The sequence below is a fragment of the Pipra filicauda genome, unplaced genomic scaffold (assembly GCF_003945595.2).
Source record: "Pipra filicauda isolate LSUMZ 115617 unplaced genomic scaffold, ASM394559v2 scaffold160_size1671714_pilon, whole genome shotgun sequence".
In the NCBI taxonomy this organism is placed as follows: Eukaryota; Metazoa; Chordata; class Aves; order Passeriformes; family Pipridae; genus Pipra; species Pipra filicauda.
Window position 1 is genome coordinate 1,595,437 of NW_024104107.1, and position 19,146 is coordinate 1,614,582.

At 48.0% G+C, this 19,146-nt stretch overlaps 1 long non-coding RNA gene across 1 annotated transcript; it reads right to left on the reverse strand.

Annotated features, from left to right (window-relative positions):
- Positions 1-1,658: 1,658 nt before the first annotated feature.
- On the reverse strand, positions 1,659-6,858 carry LOC120322854. The gene is made up of 3 exons (XR_005562788.1): positions 6,802-6,858; positions 5,737-5,842; positions 1,659-1,788 (listed from the first exon to the last, which is right to left on the reverse strand). It is a non-coding gene; the product is annotated as an uncharacterized LOC120322854 (long non-coding RNA).
- Between the last annotated feature and the right edge of the window lie 12,288 nt (positions 6,859-19,146).

Below are 19,146 nucleotides of genomic sequence, written 5' to 3' on the forward strand. Positions count from 1 at the left end.
TTCTGGGTTTGATCTGTCAGGGCTCTGTGATGAGGGGAATGTGTGTGGCTTTGGTTGAGATCAGAACCACAGCAGTATTTTGTGTATTGATTAACTGAGGGAATTGCTCTGGCTTGGCTTTATAGCCCATTGTAGAGGAGTTTCCACACTACAGTCTCATGAAGGTTTGCAATTTTGGGGTAGCAGTGATCAAAGCAAGCTTGTTTTAGCCAGAATTTTAAATGGAAGATCCCCAACGCATCTCTCCTTATAATCAAACATATGGGTTTATAATTTTGGGAAATTTTGATCCCTGGGACAATTTCTCTAGAGTTCTTCATGGTATAAGAAACAGTCAGTGTTTTTTTCAGTGTAGTTATTTATGTGGGTACTTCTTGCAGTAGTTTGTTAGTCAATGCTTAGCTCTTCAGGTGGTTTCCTTTATATTCTAAAACAATATGGAGATGTAAACTTGCCATGAGTTCAGTATCAGCCTGACTACAGTAAAATGTTTGAGAGAGTTTTTTTCTGAGAGTTCATGATGCCTTGTGAATTCAACTGAGAATAGATTTGAAAAAAATTAATAAAACTCCTAAAATCACCAACTTCTTCCTCAGTTTTCCATCCATGAAGGGAGCTTCACAAACAACTAATCCAGAATTTGGCACAGAAATCTTGGAGGGGAAAAGGCAAGAGGGAAGAGAGGAGGGACAGAGAGAAAGATGTGTCTGTCTCCAGTGTGGTGGGATGGACATATCAACATTAGAGTAAATGGTGAGCAGTTAAGCCATCAAAACACAGCTGTAAGTGGGAGGTAGGTCTACTAAAGTCAATTCTTCTTCTGGTGGAGAGGCATGATATGTACCTGGGAGCATATGGAATGTCACAGACCATTTTAGGATGTGTTTAGAGGTCTGGGGATCCATAGGGGGTGTGCACACCCAAAGGGATGTGAGCGTGGCACAGCTCAGACACTCTGTACACAGACAGTCTGAAGAATATGCTTTTCTTTATTCAAGCTACAATTATGTTGCCCCTCTCCAGTTCCTCTCCAAGTGCCCCCTCCCTCCTGAGACAGTGCATTAAAGCGTGGGAAAAGTGATACTTAACACTGAAATTCATCATTAATTCCTCCGTCTTTTATTGTCGTAACATGAGCCATAATGAACTCTTCCTGCACTGATGTCCATTTGGTGTGTCACTTTCCCTGGAAGTGCTTCATAACTTAGCATTAATTAATGGTGACTTGCTGCAAATTGTGTTACAGAGCTGATAGCACTTCTGGGTAACTAAGTGTCACCAACTGCAGTCATCAAACTTGCCGCGGTCGCCGGGCGTCGTGCAGGATTAGCTGCTGGATCGCACACCAAGACATCCCTTTTGGATCTTTCCGAGGAAAGGAAGGAAAGTTCATGGCTTGGGAATTTAACCTGGTTTAATTCTCAGCTCTGCAATCGACCTCCAGCATGGCCTTGGGCAAATCAATGAAGGCATTTGGACCATTCCAGGGAGCCACAGCTGTGGCTGCAGGAGGACTGGGGGAGGTTGTAACCCCAGGGGTTGAGTGGTTCAGCCCTGTCCATGAGCCACCCTTCTCCTCCCCGGAGCTGGCTGCACTTCCATGATGTCTGCAAAGTTCTTCCCAGTTGGAAAGGTGCTGTAGACATCAAGGTGTCTGCACTTCGTGGAGCTTTGACTTCCAAAGGATCTGCCTGACTTTGCTCACCCGGACTTTGATATGTGGCTGTTCACTCCCAAATCCAGCTGGGTGCAAGTCCTTCACTGGCAGCTCAGTCAGGGGAGTTTGCCCTGAAGTTACACAGAGAGAATAGCAGAGTCACAGAATGATTTGGGTTGGAAGGGACCTTAAATTTATCATCTCATTCCAACCCCCTGCCATGGGAAGGGACACCTTCCACTATTCCAGGTTGCTCAGAATCCCATCGAGCCTGTCCTTGAAGCAGCTCCTGAGGGACAGATGGCATCCACCCTGTAGCAGCAGTGGTCAGTTATGACCTGTACTACCATCTCTCTGTGTCTACCACGGTGACAAATCCACAGCTTTATGCTGACTGCACACCTGTGGGGCTGTGTTAATTCTGCTGCTCTCCTGACTTCCAGAACAAGGTGCCCTCATCCAAACGGATAATCACGAACGGCGTTTGGCCTTTGCCGACAATTTAGATTTCGTAGTGCTGAGACCCACGACCCAGAACTATTAAATTTATTAGAGTAGATAAAAACTGTGTCCAAGAGAAAAGGACCACCAAAATGCTACACACAGTCCTGCAAGAGTGAAATACTGACAACTCTCTGAGTGTACTACTCTATGCCGGAAAGCAGGAGCACGAGCACAAGCGATCCAGCTGTCTGGATACACATCAAAACCCTTCCAAGGTCAGGTTCTGGTGCTTTCCTGAGCTGTCTTCACCACTGACAGATTTATTTCCTTCAGACCCCTTTGTCACCAACACGGTTCAGATCACTCAAAAAAAAAAACCAATAGGATTTTACTCCAGAAGGCAAAAAGTCACATTTGGCTGGTTATTGAAGGAGGCTGAAGGGAAAAGCTCGTTTGTAACATCTACAGGCTAAGACTTGGGTTAGAGATGGAGACACCCACATTTAGGTGTCTCTCTGTAGGTATCTCTGCTGAGCTGCTTGTTTGAGCTCTTGGGGTGGCCACTGGAGACTTGGTTGATGGTGTAGAGTCTGACTATAGAACAACTTACCTAAGACTAAAAGATAAAATAAGAGGCCAACTTTCATCAGCAATACGAAAGATAGTAAGAGAAAAAGAAGTTTAATTTTTTCTAAGTTAGAAAAATCTGTTTATCAGATTGAACTGTGCCTTTTGGCTTAAGAAGACTGAGGCTCCAGCCCCAAATTTAGCACTGCTGTGTAGTTTAAATATAATATAATGCTAAACAGGTCTGTTTTCCTCTGAGAAGGGACTCAAACATCCTCTTCACAGATATTAAAAATGCAGGGACAGGCTGGTGTTTAATGAGTTCACTTGCAAGGTACTAAAGTCGGCTACCACCTGTCAGTGTCTTCAGATGTGCTCCTCAGCCTTAATTAAGAGCTGCTCTCTGTTTAATTTCATTCCTTCTCTCCCCAGCCCCACCTACCTCCTTCCTCCCTCTTTGGTTTGCCCTGTTTCAGAAGACAGAAACCAGCCCCAGAGAGATTCCTTCCAAAGTCAATCAAAAATTAATTTCAGGTGGCAGCTGAGTCACAACTTCTCATTTATCCATCAAAGTCTGGTGAATTCTCAATCTTCTAATCACAGAATAGCAGAATCATGGAATCATTCAGGTTGGAAGAAACCTCTAAGATCATGGAGTCCAATCATGTCCTCAGTTGTCAACTCAACCCCATCATCACCATCATTAAATTGTAGACAACCAAAACATTCCTAAATATACAAGGATGCCCCAGTGCCTCTCCTTGCCTGCCTTGTCCCTTCTGAAGAGTTTATTGCCATCCATTGCAGCATTCCAGTTGAGTGAGTGATCCCATCATGTTTCCATGATGTTTGTCATCCTTTTCCACGGTGCTTCCAGCCCCTCCTGTTTGCTGCCCATCAGTGGGACAAAAGCAGCCAGCCAAGCATGCAAATCAGATTAACAATTCGCACCTTTGTGAAAGGGATTAGCTGCTCTGCCTGCTGTGGATGCTCGAAGAAATCAATCTGCATCTGTCAAAACCTGTAACCTTACTTGTGTCCCTGACTCCATACTTGGGTTGGTTAAGATAATAATAATTAATTAACAGCCTGCTTTAGATTGCATCTTCTCCCGTATGGGATTAATCTTGTATTTCCTTAGGGAGCTGATTTTCCAGGCTGGCTGTGAATTTATTCTTTGCTGCTGTAATACATGATGGTGTTTGCATGCTTTCAGGGTCACAGCTACAGCCGGGAAAGCATCGGAGTTAAAGCAGTGGAGCCGGTTTAGGATTGTGTCCAAATCCCATAAATGCCACATGTGACTTCAGATAAGTCACTTAATCACCCTTTTTCACACCCTATATTTACCAGATCAGTCAAGGCAAGCGGATTTACAGGGATGATTCATCCCAAAAAAAGGGCCAAGGGACATAGCTTCTATTCCTGACTCCACTCTGAAACTTCAGAAAAGTCACTTTACTCACACCATCTTGACTTCCCAACTGCAGAGGGAGGGCAGCATCTACTCACTGCTAAAACCTGAGGGACAGCCCTCAACCAAGACACTCTCTCACAGATATTCCCAGCCTTTGGAGAGGTCAGCTTTCTGGATGGTGGCTTTGCAGTGGGATATCATGCCTCTGATTTCAAGGAGGGAGGTGTCACCTGCGGGGGACAGCTCTAAATTGTCAGTTCCCCTGAGTAATGATTAGGTTTGAATTAAGCCTTTTGTACTACAGGTAGGGATAAGCCTGAACTTCTACAAAGTGGAAGTAAACTCTTCTCTGGGAAACCGTCTCCTGCACGTGGTAAGGAGGAAGGGATGAATAAACCACATAAAACTCACAGCAACACCTGCAGTGCACTGTGTGGTGATACTGCAAAGAGGAGTCTCTCCAAGCCCCATTTCCAAAAAAACCCAAGACAATTATTTCATTAACTGAGATAATTAACTGAAGTATTTTGGCAAAACAATTAAATTTTCTGTACCAATGAGCTCTCCCTCTTTTTGCTTCACTGTTGACCTTGGCAGAACAATCCCCCCAATAGTAAGACAGCAACCCTGCTTGGGAGGTGCAATCTCCTTTTTCCTATGCCCTCTTGGTGACAACCAGTTTGAGGCCAGAAAATGTCATCTTCCACAGCACAGTATCCCATACCTTGCAAAGCTTTTCCCCATGGAAAGAGTGGAAAAAGGAAAAGTGGAGGGAGAGACAGGGAAATGCCTGTGTGGTGTCCAGTGTGTTTCTTCAGGTGCCAAAGGGAAAATCTCCACTATCCTACTCCCCCATCCCCATTTTTCCTTCTTACTGTAGCCACCCAGTACAAAACCTCCAAGATCTCCTGCTCTTTACCATGGTGGTCAAAATACAGAGGCCCAGGGATGTGAACTACACCAGCCTTTGAGATACCCATCCTAGGACTTCTGAGTTACCTCACAGGTTTCCAGGTAAGACTTTCTGCATTTCCATTCCACCTGGTGTAGAGTGGGGTGGCAGAAAAAGGCTGAGCAGCCTCTTTGGAGATACTCTTGGCATAAGGAATGGTCTTGATGGTGGAGTCTGGAGCTCATCACCATCAAATTTACCCCATGTCTCTTTAGACACTTTGGGTGAGGGAACTCTGCAGCACATCCTTGTGGTGGCTGGGCACATCCTTGGCCGCACAGCAAGTTTTCTTTTCCAATGTGTGCATAACATTTCCATCAGAAGTTCATTTTCTGTGTATTTAAGCTTTCAGCCTCTCCACTCAAGGTCTCAGCTGCAGTGCTGAATTCCTAAAATCACCTGAACAGTCCCAAATCCTCTGCTTCCTCTTCTTCCATGACACCCTCCCAAAGGAAGACTTGTTTCAAGCATCTCACATACCAGGAAGAGTAGACAGGGAAATTCAGCTCCATGGTGCTGCTTTTCCATGAAAACAACACCCACCACCTCCTGTTTCAGCCCGACTATTGGTGCCTTTTTGTCCTCTATTTCCTCCCAGAAGGATCCAGACAGTGTTGCAATTGAAGTTATCACAAGCCTGACTTTTCTGGCCTTGAACCTTTCTGCATGCCAGTGACAAGACCATCTTCTTCCTCTTACCACCAGCTGGTCCTGTTGGCCTGGGATCAGCAAGGATCTGCTCCTTGATACACACATGTGGCTTCTAGAATGTGTGTTCACCTTCATCTGCAGACACAGAGTGAACCTGCAGCAAGACAAAGTTGGAATGGGGTGGAAATGCTGGAGGAAAAGGGGCAGAGCAGGATTTGTGATGACAAAATTGTAACTTGGGTCAGACATCAGGGAAAAGCAGAGGCCTGAGGGAAGTCCTGGGCATACTCACACACCCCAGCAGCTCCTGAGACTACTTAGACCTTGTCAAGCAAGGAATGACATCTCCCTTTGAGCAAATGTCTGTCTCTGGAGCCCCGGTGACGGCCCGTCCGTGTCCATCCATTAAGCAGTTTGTTATTGTGACAGATGACACGGTGATTGCTTGGTATGAATTGCAATTACTGTCCAAGCACAAGGGATCTAAACTTATAAACAGGCAGCTTTAACTAACCAACAATTCTGCTCAGAGGGACAGGTCTCCTCCTGGGAGTAAAAGGCTCCTGAGATTCCCATAGCTCCTATTCCAAAAAGGGATGTGTGCCTGGACAACAGCAGGGCTGGGCTTTTGTAGGAAGAATGCTCAGGTGTTAAACAGAGAGGATATTTTTATTTGTTCCTTTGCCAAGCACTGAGAGAAACAGGAGTACTCCTGGACTGGAGCCACCCCGCTCAATTACCCCACAGGCAAACAGGGAAGGTCTCCCCCACATCCTTTCCCCACACTGAGGGAATCAGATGCTAAACTCCAATGGAAGCTGGAAGAAATTTGGATGAAAAAAAGTGCATGAAATCTCTGATTTTGGTGGTTTTAGTCCTACAAGGTCTCCAGTCTCAAATATACTCAGGGGTCACCCCTCAGCCCCCTTCCTACGAGCTTTCACTGCAAGCCACAGGAGGGAGGGAATTGCAACCCTACAAAGCCAAGAGCCCAAGGATGTCCCACAGAGACACCCCAGAAGGTTCCCATATGGTTGGATAAGCTGCTGGAACTGATTTCCTGGCAGCAGCCACGGTACACACTTGGAACAAACCTGTCCCAATGCATCTCACCTCCCTCCTGCGTGCCAAGCACAGCTGAGCCGTGGTCCTGCCTCAGAGCAACCCAGGAGGAGCAGATGCCAGCACTGGAGCTCATCAGCAGACCTGGAGGTGAACTGGGAACTGCTTTGGTTGGACACAGGCAAATTCTCCAGCAGATAGGAAGCCTTCTTTTATGGAGAAGAGTCTCTGCAGCACAGGGAGAGTATGGACATTGTAGGGTCTTCTGATGGGCTCCTTCCTCAAGCAAACCTGCGAAAAAGGAGATGCATCCAAGCTGCCAAATGCACTTGCAGACACAAACAGTACTTTTGGGCAGTACTTTTTGCTGTCTCAGACCCAAAGGCCTGAGTTTCATCCCTTGGAGGAGTGGTGAGCCTACTCATCAAACAAGAATGGCACCAAACAAGAATCCCACCTTTCTTGTGTCACACATATCACACGCAGGCTGGTGTTGAAGGGTGACAGAAGCACTGAACATGGAATTGCAACCAATTCCATGAGTTTTATCCTGCTTACCCCTTGCCTCTCTCTCTGTCTTCTCAAAGGCCCATCTGCAGTTCAGCCCCTAACCTTGTATGCTGCTGATGGTCATGGTGGAGATGGGAAGTGACCTCTCTGAAGCCTCTGCACAGCCTCCAGCACCGACTCTGCTTCACCCTCTTCCTCAGCCTTCCTTCCTTCTTTGCCCAAAACACAATTCCTGGGATAATAATTGCCAGACAACATGTACACAGGGAAGTTTTGTTCTTTGGCCCGATGCCACTGCTCTTTAAATTCACCTCCCTCAACAACTCCTTTCAGAGGCTTTAACTGGCCAGACAGTTTTAACCTCTTTCTTGTACTGTGCAAAGTCCACTGCTTTGATTTGCCTCGTGGGACGGGATTCATCTCACCTAATGTTTGATGTCTACCACGTTGATTGTCTGCAGCTGAGCTGGTCACCTTCTGCTCCCTTTATAGTCTGCAGAGAGAAATAAGCCCTGCCAGGACATGAGTCATCTGACCTATTTGAGATGTCTACTTTAGAATGAGATTAATCACGCTCTGGAAGCACCTGTTTTGCTCCAACTAAAGCCTGAGTCTAGACAACCAGCTCAGATGAATTCAACCTCGGTGTCTTTTTAGGTGATCATCTCCCCAGCATCAGTGGCTGTAATGAACCCTCCAGCAATTTTCTCAGTCCTGCTTTAGCCGAGCTGTACTTTGGTCCATGCTGTGTGATGGCAGCTAATGATGAGCAGTATGACCTAATGAGAGCAAGGGCTGCTGTTGTCTCCTGAAAAGAGTTTTCTGCCCTTCAGAGAAGGCGTGTGAAGGTACCAGACGAGACAGCTGCACTTGGGTACCGGACGTGGGTAGATTTGGGGGTATTTTTGTACTGCCCAGATGGTGAGGATCCTGCTCAAACAGTGCAGAACAGACATCAGAGAGCAGAAGTAACTTAAGGGTATGTTCAAACTGCAAAATGTTGAACATTCAGCTGGTGCTTTCTCTGCTTTTCCCGACAGTGCAGTCTGTCAGGGCTCAAACTGGGAAGCAGGAGGAAATCCAGAGCCCCAGAGCTCAATATGCTGTGGGGAACATCTCCTTAGACCATGGGGTGTCCCAGCCACACAGCATTGTGCTGGCCATAAACACCTACACAGACAAGCTTTTGAAGGAGCTCCAGTGTTGGAAACAAACTGCCATGTGCTGCCTTTATGTTCCCAGTCTGGATGGTGCAGAGAACAGGACACCCCAACATGCACCTACTGAGATTTCCAGTTGAAGAACTGCAGCCAACACGTGTGCTGATTAACTGGACTGAGACCTGCCCATACCTAACGCATCCAAGGCACAAGATGAAGAGCTTGGAACCACACAAATGCTCGGACATGCAGGTGTGCCCTCATTCCTTCATGGGTGTGAAGAGCTCAGGCAGCATTTGTGTCTAAATACAGTTTAACTCCAACAGTACTGAGTCTGAGCTCGCAAAAAGGCTTTGACCTCTACTTAATTAATAAAGAAGATGTATTCTTGATGTATTACTTGCTGTCAGCATCCCTGCTTTGATATAAATGAATTTAAAGGGAGAGTGAGCTACAGTAGGATCAGTGCTGGAAGCAGGATCATGGAATTTGGCTTTGGGGTCAAGTTACAGGTTTCATTATGTCATTGATTAATGAGTATCACAGAATCATAGAATGGTTTGGGTTGGAAGGGACCTTAAAGCCAATTTAGTTCTAACCCCCTGCCATGGGTAGGGACACCTTCCACGAGACCAAGTTTCTCACAGTCCTGTCCTGGCCTTGAACACTTCCAGGGATGAGGCAGCCACAGCTTCTCTGGACAACCTGTGACAGGGTCCCACCACCCTCACAGCCAAGAATTCCTTCCCAGTATCCCATCTAACCCTGCCCTCTGTCAGTTTGAAGCCATTCCTCCTCGTCCTATCACTCCATGCCCTCATCCATGGTCCCGCTCCAGCTCCCTTGGAGCCTCTTTAGGCACTGGAAGGAGGCCTAAGGTCTCCCCAGATCCTTCTCTTCTCCAGTCTGAACAACCCCATCTCAGTCTTCCTCAACCACAGGGAGAGTCTGAGCCCAGCTGAGTCTGTACTTGGTGGTTTTGACAGTCAAAAACTTGCAGAAAATCACATCTCCTCAGCTAAAAAGATAAGATCCTCACCCTAGGAGCGGAGAAGAGGACTGACGTGAAGTTTATCTGGGAAGAGATCTCACCACGTGTGAGGGGGAAATGATGGTGGCAAGAGGACTCACCACATCTTTTCCCCATCTCCCTGAGCAATTTGGAAGCAAACCTCTCACCGGTGGCATTGGACCCCTTCTTGCATCTGCTCAGGAGTGCTCCTGTTGAGTGGGCATGAGCTGTGTTAAATACACATAATTTATTGCTCTTGCAACCAGCCACGAGCAGGACGACACAGGAAATGAGGTTGAAATGCAGACACACACCCAGAGAAGTGAACTACCTCTCTCCTGGCACTCCAGGCTGTTGCTTCCTGGGGAGGAAGGGAATTTCCCCTCAAGTGCCTCACATGGGCTCGTTCTCCACTTGCAAAAACAAAGCAACATTTAACATCAGACAAAATCAGTGACTGGGAGCACAGGAGTGGGGCCAAGGGTGAGATGATGTTTTGTGATATAGTGAAGGCTTGCAGCAATCTCAGCGTTCTGGGAACAGATAGGATGGGAAAGGAGGTCTCCTTCTTATAGGAGTCACTCACCCATTTGGACAAAATATTATTTACACAGCAGGAGATGAAGAAGAGGCCGAGTCGCTTTGTCCCAGAACTTGGCTGAAGTTTCAACACAGCCCTCAATAGAAGCAAACCAGTGCTGGTGACTGAATCTTTCTCAGGAGCAATGAAATCCAAGCTAAATCAGCCAACTTGCAGTTATGCTGGTCCCCTATTTTATTTTTCATCTTTTCTTTCAGGCAGGAAGGGGGACCTGAATGTCAAAATGCAGGGAAATATGGAAGAAAAGGAGTAAGAGGGTTCAGATTGGAAGAGAGCCAGTAAATATTGTGGCCATGGGCAAGGTCTGAACCAGAATACTCTGTACTGAGCAGGAGAGACAACACTGTCCATCCTAGAGCTGCAATGATTTAATCCATCACTGAGGAAGCTGCAGAGGGGAGACAGGAGGGAAGGATGTTTTCTTTATCACAAGAACATAATCAGACAATATTTCTGAGAGAGCTCCCCTTTCTTTACCCCAGAAAGGGCTGAAGTACATCTGCTTTCTGTTCTGTTTTCCCTACTTTTATCAGAGGACTCCAAGTGAAGTTCCCTCGGGACTGACACAGCAAAGCAAGAAGCATTTGAAGATGTTTTTTTCCACTGGGAATATCTTTTAATGTCAAAAATAGGCTTTGGCCACTACCCCATCCTCTTGGGGCTCCTTCATCCACACCTACATTTGCACTTGAAGGTGCAGATTGCCTCTGTTGTGCTGACAATCAGAATGCTGGCTAACACCAGCAGTTCCTCTCAGAGCCTGTTAAACTGCTTTGTCTGAACCCAGTGAAGTTGGGCAGTCAGTCATTTCACCTCCATCAGCACCCTTTGGATCCATCCCTACGTTTCTGTGCTTTTCATGCCAGTTGAGGTGCTGCCCCTGCCTTGGGGGTGTCTGGGAGGTTTCTTTGACCTCCATCCAGGTCAGGATGCAGATGCTGTTTACCAGCTCTGAGGCTCTGCAGAAGCTGGGAACCAGTGGCTGTGTCCAGCAGTGTCCAGGTGCATGGAAATCTGCCTTCCAGCACCGTCCTCCTCCTCCACAGCCACTCCAGGCAGGAACTTTCACTGCATTAATTAGTCACTGTTTGCTCTCTCCAGGTCTTGCGTTATCACTGGAATACTCATCTAAATCATCTAAATCTGATGGCCAAACAAATTAAAACTAATGAGGCCATTAGGGTCACATTAACAAACAAGGAATACGGGAGAGCTTCTGGAGGAGGTTTTGCTGCCAGACTGGGCACGTGCAGCCAGCAAAGCCTGATTTCCAAACAGCCTTGGAGAGAACGGGAACAGATGAACGAGATGCAGGGATCATCCAGTACCAAATCTGGGATGTGGCAGGACAAGGTTCCCTGCTGCCTCCTGGGGCGTTTGATAATGGCAAACGTGGTGGGAGCAGCAGGTTTGGATTTGAGTGGATGGAGAGAATTTGGCACGTCAGGGATTCTTGTCCCAGTTCCCTACACGAGCCACTTGACCTCTGCTGGTGAATGGATCTGGTGCTTCAACAGAGACTTCAGGCAGAAGGTCATCTGACTAATTCCTGTGCAGGTGGTTACCCAGTCATGAAGCCAAGGAAGCAGAGGGAATGGGATGTGAAGCCAGATGCATCCTCTCACTTCCTTGTCTTTGCCTACAGAGAGGATGCAAAGCATTCCTGCTGGCCCAGGAGCCCACTCAGAGGGAGGCTCTTGGAAGAGCCAAATTCGATGGGAAGATAATACCTACAGAAGAAATACGACTGGTACAGAAGTGGGGATGGCTCCTCTAAGGGGATAACAGGCCACAATAGAAAGCTCATCCATACTGAGATCCATCCTGTCCTTCAAGTACTCACCCATGGGAAGCTCCAGTCCCCACAGCTCCTTGAAAACGGGGGAGAAAAGCCAATGCTACCCCTCTGAGACAAGAATCAGAGTATTTCTGCTCCTCTTCTGCCTTTGAAACACAGATGATGGGTATCTTGGAATCATTTAGGTTAGAAAAGATTTTTAAAATCATCAAGTCCAACTGTTAACCCAGCACCACCTAGGCCACCACTAAATAATGTCCCCAAGTGTCACATCTACGTGTCTTTTAAATCCCTCCAGGGATAACTTCCCTGGAAAGCCAGTTCCAGTCCTTGACCACCCTTTCAGTGAAGAAATTTTCCCTAATATCCCTTCTAAATCTTCCCTGGCACAGCTTGAGGCCATTTCCTCTCATCCTGTCCCTTGTTCCCTGGGAGCAAAGCCCGATCTCACCCACAGCCCCCCCCTCCCATCAGGAAGTTGCAGGGCCAGAAGGTCCCCCCTGAGCCTCCTTTTCTCCAGGCTGAGCCCCTCCAGCTCCCTCAGCCCCTCCTGCTGCTCCAGACCCTTCCCCAGCTCTGTTCCTTTCTCTGGACACACTCCAGCTCCTCAATGTCTTTTTTGTTGTGAGGGGCCCAAAACTGACCCCAGGATTTGAGGTCTCTCACCAGTGCCAAGCACAGGGATGGGCACAGCCCTGCTCCTGCTGGACACACTATTCCTGATCCAATCCAGGATCCATTGGCCTCCTGCCCCCCTGGGCACACCCAGGCTCATGTCCAGCCGCTCTCACCAGCACCCCCAGGGTCTCTTCCAGCTTTCCAGCCCCTCTGGCCCAGCCTGGAGCTGCAGGGGGTTGTTATGACCCAAGGGCAAGACCCAGCATTGGCCTTTGTGAACTTCACACAACTGGTCTCAACCACTGATCCAGCCTGCACAGATCCCTCTGTAGATCCTTCCTCCCCTCCAGCAGATCAACACTCCCACCCAGCTCGGTGTCCCTGTGACTGTGCAGGCTCTGCCTGCTCCCTGGCCCTGGGCATTTGGCATTCAGCTCACACCCAGTGGGAACTGCTCACAGGTTCTGCAGCAGCTGGAGGAGAGAGGAAAGTGCTCCCTGGCCTCTGTGTGTTGATCTTCGCTGCAAAGCTCATCCCCTGTGCTGCAAAGACAGCCCCTCCATGAACAGGGCATCCCCTCAGGGAGCAGCCGTAGGGATTTTCATGCTGTTCTCACCCCAACCCAAAGAACCTTGTCGTCCTCTTTCCCCTCACCTCACATCGATGTGATTCCTACAGATGAGGTGGGCTGGGGAAGTGAGCTGAGCTCCTCCACCTTAATTCACACCTGCATTTAAATGAAAAAGAAAAATTAAGACAAAAAATGCTAGTTCGGCAAAATTTTATTCCAGTTCTTGCCATCAGCCAGATCTAAATGCCTGGTAATCTTTAGGAGCACAAGCCTGGCTAGGTGAGCAAAGAGAGTGGCAGAGAAAAATAGCAGAATTTTAGAACAAGTTGCTAAAAGTGAGGACTGCAGGGATTTAGAGGAACACAGCTCTCTCAGCTCCTGATGCTTCTGCTCCCTTCAGCTCAGTTTTCTTGGCTTTCTTTGCCTGCTTCCAACTATTCCTTGGCCCCAGCCAAGGCAGCAGCTGATCAGTACCATGACTTGGTAGAGTTAATGCCAAAAACTGAGTACTTTGAGCTTCTCTGAAGAAAATATACAGATATTTAGATTGGGGGGATGCTGAAGGCAACTGCAGGAAAAGTGATTTCTGCCTAAGCAGCACAGGGTGGTCTCTCAGAGGAAGTGACCTGAGGGGTGATGGTATTTTAAAGGATCTTAAACCAACTATCTGAGTAGAAGGAACATCTGAGGACCCACACAAGTGTTTCAGAGCCTTGATAAGAACCTCTAGACACCTCCTTAGGTGGATACTCTGTCCTTCTCTGCTCCTCCTTCTTCAGGCATCACACCAAAGGGGCAGCTGCTTGGGAAAGGTGGGACAAAGGCTTTTAGGAGAAGGTACAGCCTTCAGCAAGGATCAGAGAGCAAGACAAATGTTTTGGTTGATGCGTGTAAACTTGGTCACTGTGCTGCAGACAGGCCAGTGACCCTTGACAGCCACATGCCTGGATCTGGGTGCTCAGTAGTGCCTTGCTTCCCAGCAGCAATTTGGAACTAGGTGGATTTGCTCACTGCAGAATTATTGGATACTGCTGTGTTTCCCTCTTGTGGAATATCGGGCAGAAGGCTGTTGTTTCCTGCGATTTATTTATTTTATCTCTTTATTTTGCAATGAATTTCTTTCCTGCTGCAGAGCTGGCACAGAGGAGAGATTATTTGCCATTCAAGCTGGTGATATACCCACCACATAACTTCCGTGGTGTCATTTCTGTCTTCTTGGATGGATGAGGGTCACTTTTAGGCCCTCTTTTTGCAGGAACAAAGCCTTCAATGAGAAATTTTAAAATGTATTTCCCACAAGCATTTATGCTAATGAAGAGAGCATTTACAGAAATCTCTGAAAAAGAGCACTGAATCATCCCTACTTGTCTTGTTTTCTGGAGATCATCCAAGACTGAGCTAATGCTTGTTTCTTTGCAGGGCTAGAAGGTCTTAGAACCATCTCCAGAGGTTCTTCTGCTTTCATAACAGCACTTGGAATCTATGCATCGACCAACAAGTAGCAGTGATATTTTTTGCTAATGAAGTCACAGACAACCTTGGTGCTTGGATGGCTCAAGTGATGGTGTCTAGGTCACAAAGCTCTTCACCTGGGTGCTACCAGCCCAAATGTGGTCTCAGGTGATGTAAAAAGAGGAAGATGTTGTCATCTCATGATAAAAGATTGACATTTTATGGGACACTAAACAGCTCTTGGGTTGACAGTGAAGAAGTCAATAATAGGCAACGGGGAATGAAATCATATCTCACTGCCAGAGGTAGTTTGTGGCTTTAAATCAACAGCAAGGCTTAAAGGTGAGCTGATACTAAGGGAAGAATTTGTAGGGGTGACATTTCCAGAGACACAGCAGAGAATATGGGAACTACATATCTAGAATGTGTGTCCTTCGTAGAATCACAGAATGGTTTGAGTTGGAAGGGACCTTAAATATCATCTAGTTCCAACCCCCTGCCATGGGCAGGGATGCCACAAAGGAGAGCAGCTCTTGAGAGGAGCAAAGCCAGCTTCCCCCAGCCATCAGCATGAAACACCCTTCCAGGACTTTAACTGGCAGAAAAGCAACACAGAGTTTAGAGAATTTGTGAAAGACACCAAACCTTCCATCAGCAACTCCACGTGCCCTCAGCCTGGTGCATGGCAGAGCTGTGAGGAGGGTTTGATATCTGCCTAAATAGCTTGTCCCAGCTCCTTGGCAACTCTAAGCAAAAAGGAGGAAGACAAAAGAAATGGGATGATGGGAGAGAGAGTTAACTTTGAGGCTGTGTAAGGAATAACCGAGCTGGGTGTCATTGTGCTGCACAAGTGACCTACTTTCTCTTTATCTGGCTTATCTCTGTTTGCATTGGTTTATTGATGGCAGGAGATACCGCTAAGTGAGTGGTGCTTCCAGCATACAAATGAAGGTCGAACGCAGCCCTTCTGCCCGGGGAAAAACTCTGGCAGGGATCAGGAGCAGGAGCAGCGCCTCCACTCCGCTCCTGGCAATTAGCCGGCTAATGCAGGGAGGGGATGGGCTCCCAGGCAGCGGCCAGGGCAGTGCTGCTGCTCTGCTTCCTGAGGACCAGGCAGAAATTAGGCAATGAGCCCTGCAGGCGCATTGTGAGAGGGAGAAATGCTGGTTTAGTCCTACTGGTCCAGCTGGGGTAGAGTTTTCCTTGGTCATTCCTTGAGTTTCATCAGGCTGGGAGAGCACAGGGAGGAAAGATAGTTGCTGGATAACAGCAGCTCCAAGTGTAATACTGTATTCTCCTCTATAAGAGGCACAGGGAGCTGGAGAGCACCTGCATGTTTCTGTCTCCGATTTTCTGGCCCTAGTTATGTTATCCTAGGGTTGACATGGCTCTCCATGTGGGAAGGAGGCTGTGCCTCTACCGTGCTCTTCATCTCTCTACAAAAGCATCCACCTCTCATGTGAAGCCTGTACAAACACAGGACCCAGGGCCAGGAAAACAGTTTTAGGCAGAGTCCCTCGTAGAGCTTTGGCCAATGCCACCAGCACTCTGAGGGTCAGTGCTCTGGCAGGGTTGAGGAGCTCACATTTATGCTGCCTGAGCCCATCAGGCCATGTGATGAAGGACAGGAAAGGGCCATATATGTGGACATAAATATCTGTCCTCTGTGCCCTCAGCCTCAGAGCACGTGCCCTGTTCTGCGTCACTATGCACATACCTATGAAAAGCTTCTTTAGCCACATCAAAAGCTTCTTTAGCCCACATGGAAAGTATATAGACTGTAGCACCCTTGGTGCCACAACTCCCATGCTGGTGCTCAGCATCCTTTTGCCTTCCCACAGGGATTGAATCCCTACTCCAAGCCAAATCAGACTGGCAATCACTGAGACCAGGGATGCAGCCCCACACTCCTGCCCTCCCCACACTTCCCTCACCTCTGTCAAGCATCAAGAAAGCACCACGCTGGCTCCACAATTTGTTTCCAGGTTCCTGCTCCCCACCTGCATGGGGATGGTGCCAGACTTGGAAAAAGCTCCTCATCCTCCCCTCTCCTCCTCCCTTTTCCCTTGCAGGAGAGAGCTCCTGCCACACCTGTATTTGCTAATCAGCTCACAGCAGGCTCTGTAATTGCCCAGGAGAACACAAGGGTGCAGATGTGGTGGGGAGACGGGGGCAGGCACAAAATGAGATTCTTGTTTTCCAAACAGACACCAAAATTTAATTACAGCCTCAATAAACGGTTATTAAAACCCTCTTCACTTTGTTGTTTTTCTTCCCCCCATTGTCTCCCGGCCCTGAGCGTTATTGAATCATCAGCTCCTGTTGTCTTGTTTGGATGCTTTCAGAAAAGGAGACGATGCAGAAAAACTGCAAACACGGTTTGGACCCAAATATTATCTTCCCTCTCTCTCTCCTCCCTTTTCTTTTACCATAAATTTTCCCTCTCCTGATAAAGAGAGATAACAGAGAGTCATCAACCATGTTTTCTGACTTTTGGTTCCCAGTCAGGCAGGACACAACACTTTGCATGGGAGAAGGGAGGAAGGGAAGGTTTGGGAAGGGAAGGTTAGGGAAGGTGGGAAGGTTTGGGAAGGTTTGGGAAGAGAAGGTTTAGGAAGGGAAGGGAAGGTTTGGGAAGGGAAGGTTAGGGAAGGGAAGGTTTGGGAAGGTTAGGGAAGGTGGGAAGGTTTTGGAAGGGTTTGGAAGGGAAGGGAAAGGGAAAGGGAAGGGATTTGCTGCTGCCTGGAGGGCAAGGTGTCCCTGTGAGGTGTGTTGGAGCCCAAAAAGGGGCACAGCCTGCTGTAGCTCTCCACAATGGGCTGATCTCCCCATCCCCTGCCAAGGCTGCAGCTCCTCAGGTGTTTTCATCCCAAGGAAATGTCTTCTTGCCTGAAGACAAGGAGTATCTTCCTGCTCTGGGTTTGTGCAGTGTTTGGTCCCACAGGGCCCTGTTCTTTTAGGTGACCGTAATAACCCCATCAGCCATGGCAGATACCCTGTGGGAAGGTCTGGATATCCCTTTTCTACAGCCCTGCTAATTTTGAGGAGTTCAAGTACTCCTGGCTATCTGCAGAAACAACTTGCAGCTTCCCTAGGGATTTGCCCCTGTTTTACCCTCAGGGTATGAGTAAGGATTGCCATTCCCACTGCACTCCTTCAGGGAAAGGAGGAGATAAAGTTCTTCCCAAAGCTGGAGGCTGGTCTTGGTGCCTGGGAGGATTTTTTGCTGACTCCACCATCCCACCTTCCCAAGGACATGGAGAGGTTGTTGCTGTGTCTCCAAAGGGTCCCTGCACCTTTCCACCCCAGTGTCTCTGTGCAGTTCCCAGCCCTGATCTCTTCCTCATCCTGCCTCCCCAGCAGCATGTGCTCAGTGCCCAGCATTCCCAAGCACTGCAGCATGGGAAATGGCAGGACTCCTGGAGCTGCTGGATAACAAACCAGCCACACAGACATCCCCTGCCACCACATATCCACCTTGGGGTGCCAGGTTCTCTAATTATTTTATTCACATGATAAATGGGAGACCAGGCACGAGAATGGGAGCTTTCCTTTCTCCATCTCCCTGCAGCACTCTGCCCTCAGCAAGAGCACTCCTCCCTCCAACCTGTGCTCCAAAGCTGTACTCAAAGAGTAGGAGTTAAATCCTGTCCATGTCCGGCTTTACTGGGAGGATGTTCAGGGCAGAGGGCACTAAGAAAGCTTTGCTGCTACACCAGTATTCATTAGCACACCATGTTAGCCCTGGGCACGCATCAAAAATGTTAATCAGATGTTTCCCCCTTCCCTCCTCCCGGCTTTAATCCCCCTCTGTCAGGATCACTGAGGGTTTGACATGTGCACCCCAAGCTTGGTACTATCTCTGCCTCCATCAGGAGGAGCCTGTGCCTGAGCTCCCCTGCTGCCCACTGGGTTTTCGGAGTTGATTCCATCTCCTTCCTGCATAATCCCTGCTTGTAATTACAAATACCAGGCGTGGGGGGCCATCTGTGGAGATAAAAACTGCCCTGTTTGCTGACCAGAGCAACCACAGTTAGCTCCAGCTGTTTGCCAGCTCTCTTGCATAAATCCAGAGGGCCTAAAACTGTGTATTTACATGGCTCCTTAACTCCCGGGCTTTCTACCCTGGATGGAAACAAAAAGGTGTTTATTTGCACAAGCCCTGAAGCCTGTTTGCCTGTTACATGGGTGGCGGATTTATCTCCATCCTGTGCATCCCTAGGAGCCAAATTAAAACACATGGAGATGAATCCTGAGGGTGGGCAAGGAGACCTGAGTTTAGAAACATCCTACAGAGAGCAGCTTCCCATACAGGAATTCACACAGGCAGTGCTGGAGATGATTTAATCTGGATGAGAACATCCTGGAAGAGTGGGAGGGAAGGGCCTTGGCACAGTAATAGGATGACCCCTGAAAACATAGATGTGAAGTGCAACAGGACCACCCTAATGGGATGCTCCAGCTGCCCAAAGCCTTGGGTTGAATTCACTTTTAGGAGGAGATGCCTTCTTCTCTCACTGGCCTTTTAAGACTCAGCAGAGTGTTGACCCCAGAGGTTCTCTGAGTTACAGAATCATCAGTCGGTTGGTTCCCCATCTCAGTTACCCCAACAGACCATGGTGGGCCCTGTTCTCTACCAGGTTTCACAAAGATAGACCAGAACCCATTTCTGCA